Genomic DNA, 15,280 nt, shown 5'->3' on the forward strand with positions numbered 1-15,280 from the left:
AAATATTGTTCAATCAAATTTTAGTTGTTCTTTGTTGTTCAATTTGTGTTCATGTGATTTGTTGTTGAAATGTTGTTAAAATCGTGTTCATGTGATATTGTTGTTATGATGTTCATTCGTGTTCATATTGTTGTTTGAACATTGTTAGAAATTGATCATATTGTCTATATTTTGGTTAAGTTTGATTAATTGATGTGTTATAGCTGATGGGTAGTTTGGTAATTTATAGTACTTTCGGGGGTAAAATAGTAATTTGCAATAGGGTCAGAGGGGTAGTTTAGGAATTGTACATTTTGTAATTGTTTATATGAAGCATGGGGGACAAAATGAAATGGGGTGGGTTGTGATATGATTATTTAATATAAAGGGGGGACAAGATTTAATTTAAAGGGGAATCTTGCATTATTTTAAATGAAGCATGGGCGACAAAATATAATGGGGTGGTGTGATATGTTTATTTAATGTAATGGGGATGAGTGGAAAGATAATGGGTTGGGTAGAGAAAAAGTATTGATTTAATTGATTAAAGGATTTATGGGATGGGATTATATATATGTGAAGTCTTGAACACAAGACATAAGAAGAGAATACAGAGAGAGATACGAGACAGAAAACACATACAGATAGAGAGAAAAAAACGGACAGAGAATAGAAGAGAGAAAAATTCCGAAAAATATTTAAGCTTTCAAAATAAAAATAAAAACTAAAAAATCTACTGCTTTCTTTCTTTGTTTGAAATTAGTATTAATGGTTGTTGTTTCATTTAAAGTTTAAAGCTTTTGTTTTTGGGATTACTACTCCACCGGTCTGTTACTGGGTTGTTACTGTTGCTGGGTAGTTGTTGCTGTTGTACTGTTATTACTGCTGCTGATTCTCATCTTCATTTTCTTTTGCTTCCAATATCAGGTACATAGCTGTAAATTCATGTCACGAAAAGCTTCAACATGACAAATTAATGAAGTTCGGGAATTATAATTCTGTTTTCCATTCGTTCAAGTTCATTAGTTAAAAATTTGGTTTTTGTTTCAGTTGATTAATATAGTAGTACGTTTGGCGTAATGAATATAAGATAATTGTTACCTCTTAAAGTTCGTTTAAGTGTTGTAATAATATCATCTATTTCGGAATTTTCATTAAGTGAAGTCATGATTGAAATATCAAGGTAGGGAACATGGTATAAAATGGGCCATTAATTACATCCCGTAATATTGTTAGCTAAATGTAAAATAGAATGGAAGTATCAAGAAATTACATTATTAGTAAAAAATCTGATTTTGGTTTAGATTGATATAAGTTATATGTTCATATATGGCATGATGATGAGTATATATATAATCATATGTGGAAGGTGATTTGATATAGCTTGTTATGAGTTTAGAATATTAGGAATGGTCCAAACGTACAACTATATTGCATGTGATGCAATTTTATTGAATCGATTTGTATAATAGTTCTCTTTCTTATCAACTCGATTCTTATCTACCATTGAAAACAAATTAACTAAACGATTATAACTTTGGATTAAAAACAAGTAACGTAGAAGGTGATTAGGTCTATAGATTATAACATTTTAAAAAATATAAAAAAAATATATAGTATTCGCCTCAAATAGAATGATGAAAATTCTTGGAAAATATCATTTCCTTTCTTACATCAATTCTTTCCCAATGTTTATACGTAATTCGCACGTTGTTTATTTGGGTAGGCAAATAATGTATTCACTACAAATGGTAGTAATCATACGTTGTTCATTTTTACTCCTTAAATTCGAATGGCTTGGAGGAATATAATTCATACGTGTAAAATATAATTTGCGGTCAACACTTAATGAATTGTGAATTCTTTTCAAGGAATTTAGAGGCATCTCAAATAGTGATTTCTCATGACTTCCATTAGAAAATCGATGGATGCAATAAACATTTGTAGAGAATTTATATTACTGTCAAGAATATTTGCATAATTAGGGATGCGTTCGCGTGACTTGATTATACTTCTAAAGGCAATTCGGATTATGCGTTCGCGCAACTTCGAGCAAATTTTTAATAAAAAGAGATTCGTCGGAGGATCTTAAATTAATTTCATATAACCCGAGAAGTGCAGTTCACTATTTAATCATACAAGAGCGACAGACGTTTTTAATTTTATTTTAAACACAATTTCGAACTTAAGTCTATTTTTATAAATAAATAAAAATTTCGAAAAAAAATAATAATTATTATATTATCAATATCATTGTGTATTCGTGCGCGTAACACGATTTTTCATGTTAAAAAATATAATATATAAAACGGATACACGTATGCGTGATTCGATTCGAAGAAGGGTCTTTAAATTATAAACAATCTAAACAGAAGCGATAACAAAATCATGCAATAAAAAACGTAAAATCGAGATAATTAAGCCAAGAATAAAAACAGTTAAGCGACCGTGCTAGAACCACAGAATTCGGAAATGCCTAACACCTTCTTCCGGATTAACAGAATTCCTTACTCAGGATTTCTGGTTCGCAGAATAATAAACAGAGTCATATTCTCCTCGATTCAGGGATTAAAATTGGTGACTTGGGACGCCTTAAAATTCCCAAGTGGCGACTCTGAAACAAACAAACAAATCCCGTTTCGACTGTCCTTTAATTGGAGAAAACTCCCCTACGCCCCCCGCGGGTGCGGAAAAAGGAGGTGCGACAGCTCTGGCGACTCTGCTGGGGACAAAAACCCAGAACCACTGGTTCAGGGTTCAAGAATTCGAGCTTAAAATAATTGTTATAGTTGGCTTTATTTATTATCTGATTTTTTTTACATGATATATGCCCAATGTGCTAAATGACACTTTTACCGCTTTAATATTATTTGAATTATGAATATATACAACTGCTACGAAACCCCCTTCTTTCTGAGTCTTCTAAATTTATGGTGCACACGTGCGCGTGGCCCACCTTTCTGTTAAAGTCATACCAAATAAGACGAAGTTGGGACAAGTAACTAGGCTGGGTAGACTTTCGTGCTCCCGGTACGTTGCCCCCGCTTCGGCTCAAACTGTCCGTTTGGGTAAGCCAGGGCTAGATCAATATGCCTCAGGTTTTTTCACTTAGAATAACTCAGCTTCATGTCGGATCCCTAGTAGGAGCGATTGTTTGCATCACGTGCATTTGACTTTGGAGGCTCAACACAGGGGTTGGGTCTGTCTAGGACAGGTGTACCAAAAAAAATGACCATCCTGATGCATCTTACTTGATGCTACTTGCGCATTTATTTGATCCGGATTTGTGTGTTGACTGACTTTTGAATATCAGGAATAATATTTTAAAATTGAAAAAAAGAAATAGCGGTTAGGGAATTGACTGTTTATTTTTGAAAAAAACCAATGCCCAAATACTGTCAAAACTCTGCCGAATTTTGAGAAAATGAAAAAAAAATGTTTTATTAGTTTGTTTTATTAAAAGCAAAGGAAAAATAGAAAAAAAAGAGTCGTTGTTCTGTCTTGTTTTTAAAAAAAAATAAATTAGAAAAAAAAATAGTTTGTCTTGCCATAAAAAATGAAAATGAAAAAGAGTCTTGTTTTTAAAATGAGTTTTTATTTATTTGCGGAAAAAGAAAAAAAAGATAAATTAAGTCCAAAAAGTTTTTCTTTATTTCCAAAAAATGTATATATATCTTTATTTGTTGCAAAAATATTTGTCCTGCCAAAAAGTCTAGAAATTTTTTTTTTAGACTCCCAATTTTCAAAACAAAAAATCCAAAAATATTTTCCATTATTGACTTCTTTAGAAAGTCTTTTTAATTATTAAAAAAATATATATATATATATATATATATATAATAAAATAAAACAAATTCGAAAATATTTTCCTTCTTCTTTAAAAATTGAAAAGAAAATTCAAAATTCAAAAAATATTTTTTTAGAAAGCATTTCTTTTATTAAAGGTAAAATTCCAAAAAAAAAAATATTTTCTTTCTTCTTAGAATAAGAAAAAACAAAAAAAATATCTTCCTTTTACTTTTGAAATTCTCAAAGTTCGAATCAAAAGAAAAGGAATTCTTAGAAGTCTTTCTTTCAAAAAGAAAATCAATCAAAAATCAAAAAAAAAAAATATAAAACTTTCTTTCTTCTTTTAAAGTAGTTCTTTCACAAATTCAAAAAAAAAAAGAAGTTAGTTCATTTACTTATTCTTGATCAGCCCGAACTACGCGGGTTTGATTCTCACTGGATGTGAGATACGTAGGCAACCCTTATCGGGTCCAACCCCCCTTTTTTGCTAAAATAGCCAAAAACCAATAAATAAATAAAAAACGTGACAAAATTTTAATTTTGTCATAAATAAGTCGGACAGTGTCCAGCCTCCCCTTTTGCTTAAAAAAAATAGCAAAAAAAAAAAAAATATGTCTAATTTTAATTTTGTCATAAAGAAATCGGGTGACGCTCTTTTATCAAGACATAGCCGAATGTTCCCGAAAAAGACGCCGGAAGGCTGACTTTGCATAAACAGCCACTTTTTGGGTCATGTGTAGGATTTTGGTCCAGTTGACCCACACGGCCTTAAAAAAAAATCTTCGTCCCCGAGGCGCTGAAGGGCCGTGTTTGAAACACCCGGTTTTTATTGTAATTTGAAAAAAAAAACAAAGAGTCAGCGGTCAGGTGAATACCATTTGAATTTTTTTTAGTCAAAAATAAGTCAAGCCAGCTTCGGCCGCGTCTTAAACCGTTCTTGCCGAAATAGCCTTAGAATATCTTTCAGTTGTCGAAAGGCTATTTTCGTAAAAGAACGAACAAGTGTGTAAAGTGTCATAAAATAATCCTCTCCGGCCTCAAAATTTGGAAGGGGCCACGTTTGCAAAAATAACCGTTCGGTTGCATCTGTCAAACGGAGAAAGGAAGCTGGCCGTTTGTTTTGAATTTTGTAAATCTTTTAATTAAAATATGTGGGATGTTTGATTTTTGAGTTTGTAGGTCATCTTCAAACCTTTGAAACCCAGTTTATTTTAATATGAAAATCGAAAAAATGATTAGTATTGTTTATCTTTTATTGGTCCGAACTACGCAAGGTCTGATTCATGCGGGGTCATGATACGTAGGAAATCTCCATAAGATTCGACCACCACTGGAAAAAAAAGGAAGAAATAAAAATAAAGGAAAGCGCAAGTGCATCGCATCTCTGATAGAACGGTTTAACTGCTTAGGTGCATTGCATCTCTAATATATGATTATCTGTCAAATGCCCTGACACTAACGTGATGGCTTCCCTTTGCTGTGTTCATATATAGAAAAGTGGTTGGTTGTGGTAACTCCTCCCTGCAAAGCAAATGACACAGAACCTCAGAACAGGGTGGGTCGGTACTGATGACCGACAACAATTGGTCGAACAGAACAATGGGTTGGTAGAAGAAGTGAAAATGCTGAGACAACATGTGGCAGACATGTATCAAGCATGGATAACTGGGAAAGCACCACCCCCACCACCGCCAAGCTTTTCAAACTCTGGCATTACCCATCCCCCATACTCTCCATCCCAACCCACTTATGACAGCTTTCCTAGCTACCCGAGTAGTTCCATCACTCGTCCACGCTACTCCCCTCCCCAATGCTACTTCTCTCCACGAGGTTCCCAAAGATGGGCTTCACTTTCCAAATATCCAGCTCCACAGAAGGCCTATCCACCCTCACAAGCCTACCGGAAGCCCCCTGGATCAGGTTTCCGGCCCAATCAAGCATTTAGGAACGAAAGGTTGCTGAAACGAGGAAAGGCTCTCACCCCTATCGGAGTATCTTATGCAAGTCTGTTTGAAAGGCTAAAGCATGCTGGCTTGATTGAGCCGCTCCCCGCATATACTCCAGATCCACATGCAAGAAACTTTGATCCGGCAGCGCAATGCGCGTACCACTCCAATGTCATAGGGCACAACATTGAGAGTTGTCGTAATTTGAAAAGGGAAGTAGAGAAAATGATCCAAGAAGGGCGGATTGTGATCGATAACAGTAACATGGAGCACTCGAACCCTATCGAGAACTTGTTGACGGAGGTTGATGATATGGAAGCTGATAATGGTCTTGGCAATACTAATGCAAAGCTTAGTGGCTAAGATGCCAATTTTGATAAAATGGGAGGACGCTCCATTCCTTGGTTAGCAAGAGAGAAGCTGTTGGTGGTTTATTTTGTTGTCATTTCTGTTATCCGGATTATTCTTAGGGTTGTAATCCGAATATTGTCTTGTGTCAAACCTTCTTATCTTTCCATTTTTTGTCGTATCAGTTTGTTTAAGTCTCGTTGATGTTGTGTTAAGATTTTATTCTGGTTGTTTGTTTGTTTTTCTAACCATTTCGCCGGAAGTTTAATACAAAAGCCGTTCTTTTATTATTTCCAGTCATCTTTTTATTTAGTCCTTTTGTCATTTTCGTTCAATGCCGATTCTAGGGACATGACATGCGCACACAGTTTGGGCCTAGTCTATAAAGTTAATCATAAAACCCTGGGAAGGTGATCAAAGCATTTAAAGGAAATAAGAACGGTTTGAGATTATTTGAATCCCGAGTCATGTGAAACCGGGGCAAGTAAAACATAAAGAAAACCGTTAAATGCAAGATTCGCCAAATTGGCATGAGGGTCGTGCATGAGAGTGAGAGTGTCGCCCAGCAGTGCTTTAGAAATGACAAATGAAAAAGCAAGTGTTTAACATAATTGTCAAGTCCAGCACCATCGGAAGAGACTATAAATCTATGTTCAATTGTGTTGTTTGCACTTGGCATGTTTTAAAGACTGGAATGACGAAAGCATTTTATTCTGCTACCTAAACACTTTATCCTTCGTTACCCTTTTTGAGCCTTATTTTATTTTCTTTCATACCCCTCGTTCGGAATCAATAGCAACGACTAGGAAATACGAGCCTAGAAGGTAAAAAAAATCAAAAAAATCAAAAAAAAAACGAAAAAGAAAAAAAAAAGAAAAATGATAACAATAAAAAAAAAGTCAAATGAAATGAAAGGAATTGGGAACTACGTTTGACCTGATTCCTCAAAGAGGATACGTAGGCGCTTCACGGCTCGGTCATAGGGTGCACAATGTGCATAGTGTGCATGGTGTAATAAAAAGTAAAAAAAATTAATTAATTAATTAGTTATAAATAAATAATCCCCAAGCAAGAAACTGGGGCAAGGGTTGCGCTTGTGGGAAGCAAAAAAAAAAAAAATTGGTTCCGAATGTTGTAATATTGAACCCCAAATTTATTTTATTTTTGAGCCTTTAATACCCTTTCTTTCTAGCCTATCCAAAACCCACATTACGGTCCAAAGAAAGACCTTCTGACCAGTCTGCAAAAGATGCCAAGTCAGACAAATGAGAGTCTCACCGGCTAACATAACACTCTGTTCTACAACAGAAAGGACTCTAATCCCCAGCAGAGAGAGTCATACTAGCAACACTTCAAATCCCCAGCTGGAAAGTGATACAAATGAGAGAGTCTTATCGGTAAAAATCTTCACGGACACCATAAGGCGATGAAAGCTGAGAGAAAAAACAAGATGAGAGAGGCTTGATAGTGAAAACCCTTCGGGCATTACAAGTCGAATAAGATTGGGAATCAGATGGGGGATAGTCAAGGGAAGACCTTGAAAGACGATTGATGACGAAGGATAGGCCACATATGCATGTCATGACCATTAGAGTCAGTGTTTTCATTTGATAGGTTTTTATTTATAGTTTCTTTTGTTAAAGAGTCATTTTTTTTCCTTTGTCTTTTATTCTGTTCCCTTTTATCTTTTCCTTTCATAGAAATTTCCCCAGTAGAGTCTGTTTGGTCAAGACCAGTGGGAAATGACTTCAAAGTAGACCATCAGCTTCCAAGATAAGATCTGACTAGTACATCCAAGTGATATAGTCAGGAAGGAACAAGCGCGAGGCCAGTGTCAAGAAAGATATCCCCAGCAAAAGGATTGATGAGTGTCAAGAGGGATATCCTTGCCGAAATCAAAGGTTATTAAACCTCAAGACCAGAGCCCGTCGACAAAACAAGAAAAACAATAAGCATGATTTGGGAAATTCATGCGAGACTAAAAGGTCGGGAAAATGCAAGTTTCCGAGCCATGCCACGAAAGAAGAGGGATATCCCCAGCAGAAAAGGATTATCCCCAGCAAACAATATCATCCCCAACAAGTTGTGGAACGCAGAGCAAGGAAGGGAAAAGGGAAAACCATCCCAGTGGGAGTATCACAACCAACCACCGCGTTTTAAACTAACAAATTTTGTTTAAATTGAAACAGGTAAAGGAAGTGGCATTGATGACAGAAATGCAGGCCATAAGGGAGACTGTCAAACTAGGGCAGAAAATTTTCCTTTCATTTGGAAAATTTTCTGGAAGTCAGATACCCATTCAGGGTAAAATGAATATAGCACCAGTCTCGAGGGAAGTGGTCTTTGAACCAGTTTTACCCCCAGCATAACAAGTTTTAATAAAAGAGGTTGTTCCCCAGTAGACAGAACAAAGGGATGACATTTGTGCTCAGAAAAGCAAAAAACCATTATCATCCTCAGCAGCTTCCAGAAGAATGAAGCATCGATTTGAAGGGATAAAATTCCCCAGCAGCATTATCCTCAACAACGTTATCCCAAGAAGATAACACTTTTATCCCTAGCAATGTTGAGCGAAAATAAATTCTGAAAAAAAAAAAATTGAATTTGAAGGAGGGGAAGAAAGGAGACTCCCACAGTGGTATTATCCTCAGCAAGCAAGAACAAAGCAGAGCGAAGGAAAAAGAAAAGAAAAAGTCAGGCGTCCACCTGGAGAATGAGGATGAAAAAAAAAAATTTAAGAAGAAATCAGGCGTCCACCTGGAGAATGAGGATGAAGAATTAAAGAAGAAGGCATTTTTTTTTAAAAAAAAAAGGGTTGTTAAAATCGTGCCAGCCAAAGAAAGGAATGGCACTTTTGAAAAAAAAATGGTTGAAGTCAGGAGCCCCCCTGAAGAATGGAATGGCGATTTATCGGTTGAAGTCAGGAGCCCACCTGAAGAGAGGATTGGCGATTATTTTCAAAGTTATTGTCAAGAGCCCGCCTGAAGAGAGGAAAGGCATTTTTAAAAAGTTGTTGAAATCTTGCCAACCCAAAGAAAGGAATGGCGATGTACGGTTTGAAGTCAGGAGCCCGCCTGAAGAAGAAATCAGGCGTCCACCTGGAGAATGAGGATGAAGAATTGAAGAGAGGAAAGGCATTTTTAAAAAAAAAAAAGTTGTTGAAATCTTGCCAACCTAAAGAAAGGAATGGCGATGTATGATTTGAAGTCAGGAGCCCGCCTGAAGAGAGGAATGGCGATTATTTTCAAAGTTGTTGTCAGGAGCCCGCCTGAAGAGAGGAAAGGCGTTTTTAAAAGTTGTTGAAATCTTGCCAACCTAAAGAAAGGAATGGCGATGTATGGTTTGAAGTCAGGAGCCCGCCTGAAGAGAGGAATGACGATTATTTTCAAAGTTGTTGTCAGGAGCCCGCCTGAAGAGAGGAAAGGCATTTTTAAAAGTTGTTGAAATCTTGCCAACCTAAAGAAAGGAATGGCGATGTATGGTTTGAAGTCAGGAGCCCGCCTGAAGAGAGGAATGGCGATTATTTTCAAAGTTGTTGTCAGGAGCCCGCCTGAAGAGAGGAAAGGCATTTTTAAAAGTTGTTGAAATCTTGCCAACCTAAAGAAAGGAATGGCGATGTATGGTTTGAAGTCAGGAGCCCGCCTGAAGAGAGGAATGGCGATTATTTTCAAAGTTGTTGTCAGGAGCCCGCCTGAAGAGAGGAAAGGCATTTTTAAAAGTTGTTGAAATCTTGCCAACCTAAAGAAAGGAATGGCAATGTATTGGTTGAAGTCAGGAGCCCGCCTGGAGAGAGGAATGGCGTTTATTTCTAAAGTTGTTATTGATATTGGGAGCCCGCCCAGATAACAGAGGCATACATATCAGTCTTTACATTTCAGTTGTTGAAGTTGGGAGAACGCCCAGACAACAGAGGCATACATTTCAGTCTTCATATTTCAAGCATTGAAGTTGGGAGCCCGCCCAAATAACAGAGGCATACATTTCAAGTCTTTAATTTTCAAGTATTGAAGTTGGGAGCCCGCCCAGATAACAGAGGCATACATTTCAAAATCAAGTCAGAGGACAATAAAACAGAGGGTTACAATAGGAATCCCCAGCAGGAAACAATAAAAATCCCCAGCACCGGGAAACAGAAGGTTGCAACAAGAGGTCACAGTACAAACTCAAGTACATGTGTCAAAAGAAGAACATCACCGGAAGAAATGCAAGCAGACAAGGAAGCAAGGCAACAAGAAAAATTGCAGTCTAGCCTAGATTCTTGTTTTCTTTTAAGCATGGTGTAACAAGGAGATCGGTAAGCAGTGGTAATAGCATGCAACAACAGTAACAATGCAGTTCCCCGGTAGTCCCAGCTACCAAAACTTCCCGAACTACATTGACCTGATTCCTGTTTAGCCCAGGATATGTAGGAAACCTTTGAAACAAAGGTTCGGTCAAATCTTTTTCAAAAAATGCTTCAACGGAGTACTCGGATGGGCAAAAATCGCTCGCTTTATCTTTGCACGAAAACCCTTCGTGTCTCCGGGCAAAGAGGGGCAGCTGTAAGCACGTGATTTTTGCCCTATATGAGAATTACTCCCAAAAAATTCAAAATAAAATGATTTTCCTTGGTGTGAAATTTTGTGAGATTTTGTGATATTTTGGATAATTATTTGTATTTGTCTGTGTTTGTTTATTTGTTAAATTAATAAAAAATTACAAAAATATGTCGCATTTGCATGTAGGATTTAATTCTATAATTTTTACTAATTAAATTTGTTTACAAAAAATGAAAATTACAAAAATAGGCATCTTTTGCATTTTTAGCATTTAATGTCCAAATATACAATTTTATGCTTAATTATTACTTATTTGTGCGTTAATTGTTATTTGGAGTTAATTTGCACTTTTATAACTTAATTTAGTTCTTAATAATAGTTTAAGTATTTTTATAATTTAGTTTTAGAGAAATAAAAGAAGAAAAGAGAGCGAAAATATAAAGAAAGTCGGAATTGGGCCTCGTCTTCGATTTCAAGCCATAGGCCCAAAAAATGGCCCAATCTTCCCTACGACCCAGTCCATTTCGAACTGGGTCGACCCAGTCCATAACCCAAAAGACCCAAACCCCTTTGTCTTACATTTTACAAAACAAAACAAAAATTAAAAGACAAGAAACCCTAACACTAAACCAATCCGCCCCCACCCCTCCTATCTTCTTCTTCTTCTTCCTCCAGCTTTCTCAAGCACACATCCATGGCAGCCCTTCCTCACGCCTCCACCACCTCAACACACACACACACACATGACATTCTCCATCATCCCATCGACCCCAACACGAGCAGCCATGGCTGCTTTCCCCCCCATTTCCCGTTGTCGAAACCAAACGACCATTGGAGTAGCTTCACGTCCACCATTGTTGCTGCGTTTTCTTCCAGTCGTTGCAGCTGCTACTGCTGTTCCTTCGTCATCCATGGAGGTCCTTCTGCTTCCATCTTCTCAACCTCAAGTCCAAACGACCAAACTGCTCCGTTCTCCAAAACGCAGCAATGAGAGCTGCTCGAAACCAGCCCAAAAACGAGCTCCATTGTCGCTCCGTCGTGTTGCTGCGTCGCTGCGTCTTCAGCTTCACCATTGCTGCTGCTGCTCACGTTTCTGCTCCAGCTGCTTCTCGCCGGGTCTGCCTTCGTCCTCTTCGTCGAGCTCAAGCTTGAGCTCGACATCCATGGACGCCGCTGTTTCTTCTTCATCGAAGCCCAACTCCATCGTGCTACTGCTGCTCCGTTCCAGCTGCTTCTTGCTGCGTTTTTCTTCATCTTTCACCTCAAATGATGCTTGTTTCTTTGTCGTCTTCAAGTCCGTTTATGCCCAAGTTCGTTGGTTTCGTTTAGAGTTCGTTCGATGTTCGTCGTTGGACATTCACGGTTAGTTATTCTAAGTTTTATTACGTCCATAATTTGTTTGATATTTTCAGATTTTGAATTAGCATAAGTTTGCTTTATTTTTCTTATTTTGTTTTAGATAAAAAATGTTAGTTTAATTATATTGTTGTTAGATTTAAGTTGAAGATTTAATTTAATTATTTTCAGTTTGTTTTATTAATTTTAAGAGGATTTAGTTTTAATGTAGAAAGGTGTTAGTTTAAATCCGTTGTTTGTTGTTAATATAGATTTAATTCGTATTTATTTTTTGAAGTTGGTTTTAATTTAGTGATTTAATGTGAAGTTATGTTTTGGTTTTAATTTTTGGATCATGCATCTTTGTTATAAGTTTCGTTGGATTTAATTTAAGAAAGATTAGTTGATTATTTGAAGATTAGTGATTTGAATATGTTTATTTGTTTTGTTTAAGTTTAATTCGAAGTTTGAACAAAGTTTGTTTGTTATTGTTATTGAATATTTTCATTCATGTTCATACTTTGTTTGGTTGATCTTGAATCCGAAATTTGTATAGTTTGATTTCTTGTTTACCATTTATGATTATTTCTTGAATTGGTCTCATAATCTTGTTTAAAGTTTAATATAAGAATTGTTTGTTGTAATATTGTTAGTAGTTGATTTTAAGTTCAATATGATTGAAGTTAGAAATCTAAATATACTTGTTTGTTGTTGTTGTTTAAATCCGAAAATAGGTTTGTTGCTAAAATATTGTTCAATCAAATTTTAGTTGTTCTTTGTTGTTCAATTTGTGTTCATGTGATTTGTTGTTGAAATGTTGTTAAAATCGTGTTCATGTGATATTGTTGTTATGATGTTCATTCGTGTTCATATTGTTGTTTGAACATTGTTAGAAATTGATCATATTGTCTATATTTTGGTTAAGTTTGATTAATTGATGTGTTATAGCTGATGGGTAGTTTGGTAATTTATAGTACTTTCGGGGGTAAAATAGTAATTTGCAATAGGGTCAGAGGGGTAGTTTAGGAATTGTACATTTTGTAATTGTTTATATGAAGCATGGGGGACAAAATGAAATGGGGTGGGTTGTGATATGATTATTTAATATAAAGGGGGGACAAGATTTAATTTAAAGGGGAATCTTGCATTATTTTAAATGAAGCATGGGGGACAAAATATAATGAGGTGGTGTGATATGTTTATTTAATGTAATGAGGATGAGTGGAAAGATAATGGGTTGGGTAGAGAAAAAGTATTGATTTAATTGATTAAAGGATTTATGGGATGAGATTATATATATGTGAAGTCTTGAACACAAGACATAAGGAGAGAATACAGAGAGATATACGAGAGAAAAAATACACACACAGATAGAGAGAAAAAACGGACAGAGAATAGAAGAGAGAAAAATTCCGAAAAATATTTAAGCTTTCAAAATAAAAATAAAAACTAAAAAATCTACTGTTTTCTTTCTTTGTTTGAAATTAGTATTAATGGTTGTTGTTTCATTTAAAGCTTAAAGCTTTTGTTTTTGGGATTACTACACCGGTTTGTTACTGGGTTGTTACTGTTGCTGGGCAGTTGTTGCTGTTGTACTGTTATTACTGCTGCTGATTCTCATCTTTATTTTCTTTTGCTTCCAATATCAGGTACATAGCTGTAAATTCATGTCACGAAAAGCTTCAACATGACAAATTAATGAAGTTCGGGAATTATAATTCTGTTTTCCATTCGTTCAAGTTCATTAGTTAAAAATTTGGTTTTTGTTTCAGTTGATTAATATAGTAGTACGTTTGGCGTAATGAATATAAGATAATTGTTACCTCTTAAAGTTCGTTTAAGTGTTGTAATAATATCATCTATTTCGGAATTTTCATTAAGTGAAGTCATGATTGAAATATCAAGGTAGGGAACATGGTATAAAATGGGCCATTAATTACATCCCGTAATATTGTTAGCTAAATGTAAAATAGAATGGAAGTATCAAGAAATTACATTATTAGTAAAAAATCTGATTTTGGTTTAGATTGATATAAGTTATATGTTCATATATGGCATGATGATGAGTATATATATAATCATATGTGGAAGGTGATTTGATATAACTTGTTATGAGTTTAGAATATTAGGAATGGTCCAAACGTACAACTATATTGCATGTGATGCAATTTTATTGAATCGATTTGTATAATAGTTCTCTTTCTTATCAACTCGATTCTTATCTACCATTGAAAACAAATTAACTAAACGATTATAACTTTGGATTAAAAACAAGTAACGTAGAAGGTGATTAGGTCTATAGATTATAACATTTTAAAAAATATAAAAAAAATATATAGTATTCGCCTCAAATAGAATGATGAAAATTCTTGGAAAATATCATTTCCTTTCTTACATCAATTCTTTCCCAATGTTTATACGTAATTCGCACGTTGTTTATTTGGGTAGGCAAATAATGTATTCACTACAAATGGTAGTAATCATACGTTGTTCATTTTTACTCCTTAAATTCGAATGGCTTGGAGGAATATAATTCATACGTGTAAAATATAATTTGCGGTCAACACTTAATGAATTGTGAATTCTTTTCAAGGAATTTAGAGGCATCTCAAATAGTGATTTCTCATGACTTCCATTAGAAAATAGATGGATGCAATAAATATTTGTAGAGAATTTATATTACTGTCAAGAATATTTGCATAATTAGGGATGCGTTCGCGTGACTTGATTATACTTCTAAAGGCAATTCGGATTATGCGTTCGCGCAACTTCGAGCAAATTTTTAATAAAAAGAGATTCGTCGGAGGATCTTAAATTAATTTCATATAACCCGAGAAGTGCAGTTCACTATTTAATCATACAAGAGCGACAGACGTTTTTAATTTTATTTTAAGCACAATTTCGAACTTAAGTCTATTTTTATAAATAAATAAAAATTTCGAAAAAAAATAATAATTATTATATTATCAATATCATTGTGTATACGTACGCGTAGCACGATTTTTCACGTTAAAAAATATAATATATAAAACGGATACACGTATGCGTGATTCGATTCGAAGAAGGGTCTTTAATTATAAACAATCTAAACAGAAGCGATAACAAAATCATGCAATAAAAAACGTAAAATCGAGATAATTAAGCCAAGAATAAAAACAGTTAAGCGACCGTGCTAGAACCACGGAATTTGGAAATGCCTAACACCTTCTTCCGGATTAACAGAAATCCTTACTCAGGATTTCTGGTTCGCAGAATAATAAACAGAGTCATATTCTCCTCGATTCAGGGATTAAAATTGGTGACTTGGGACGCCTTAAAATTGCCAAGTGGCGACTCTGAAACAAA

The sequence above is a fragment of the Nicotiana tabacum genome, chromosome 6 (genome assembly GCF_000715075.1).
Source record: "Nicotiana tabacum cultivar K326 chromosome 6, ASM71507v2, whole genome shotgun sequence".
Taxonomy (NCBI): Eukaryota; Viridiplantae; Streptophyta; class Magnoliopsida; order Solanales; family Solanaceae; genus Nicotiana; species Nicotiana tabacum.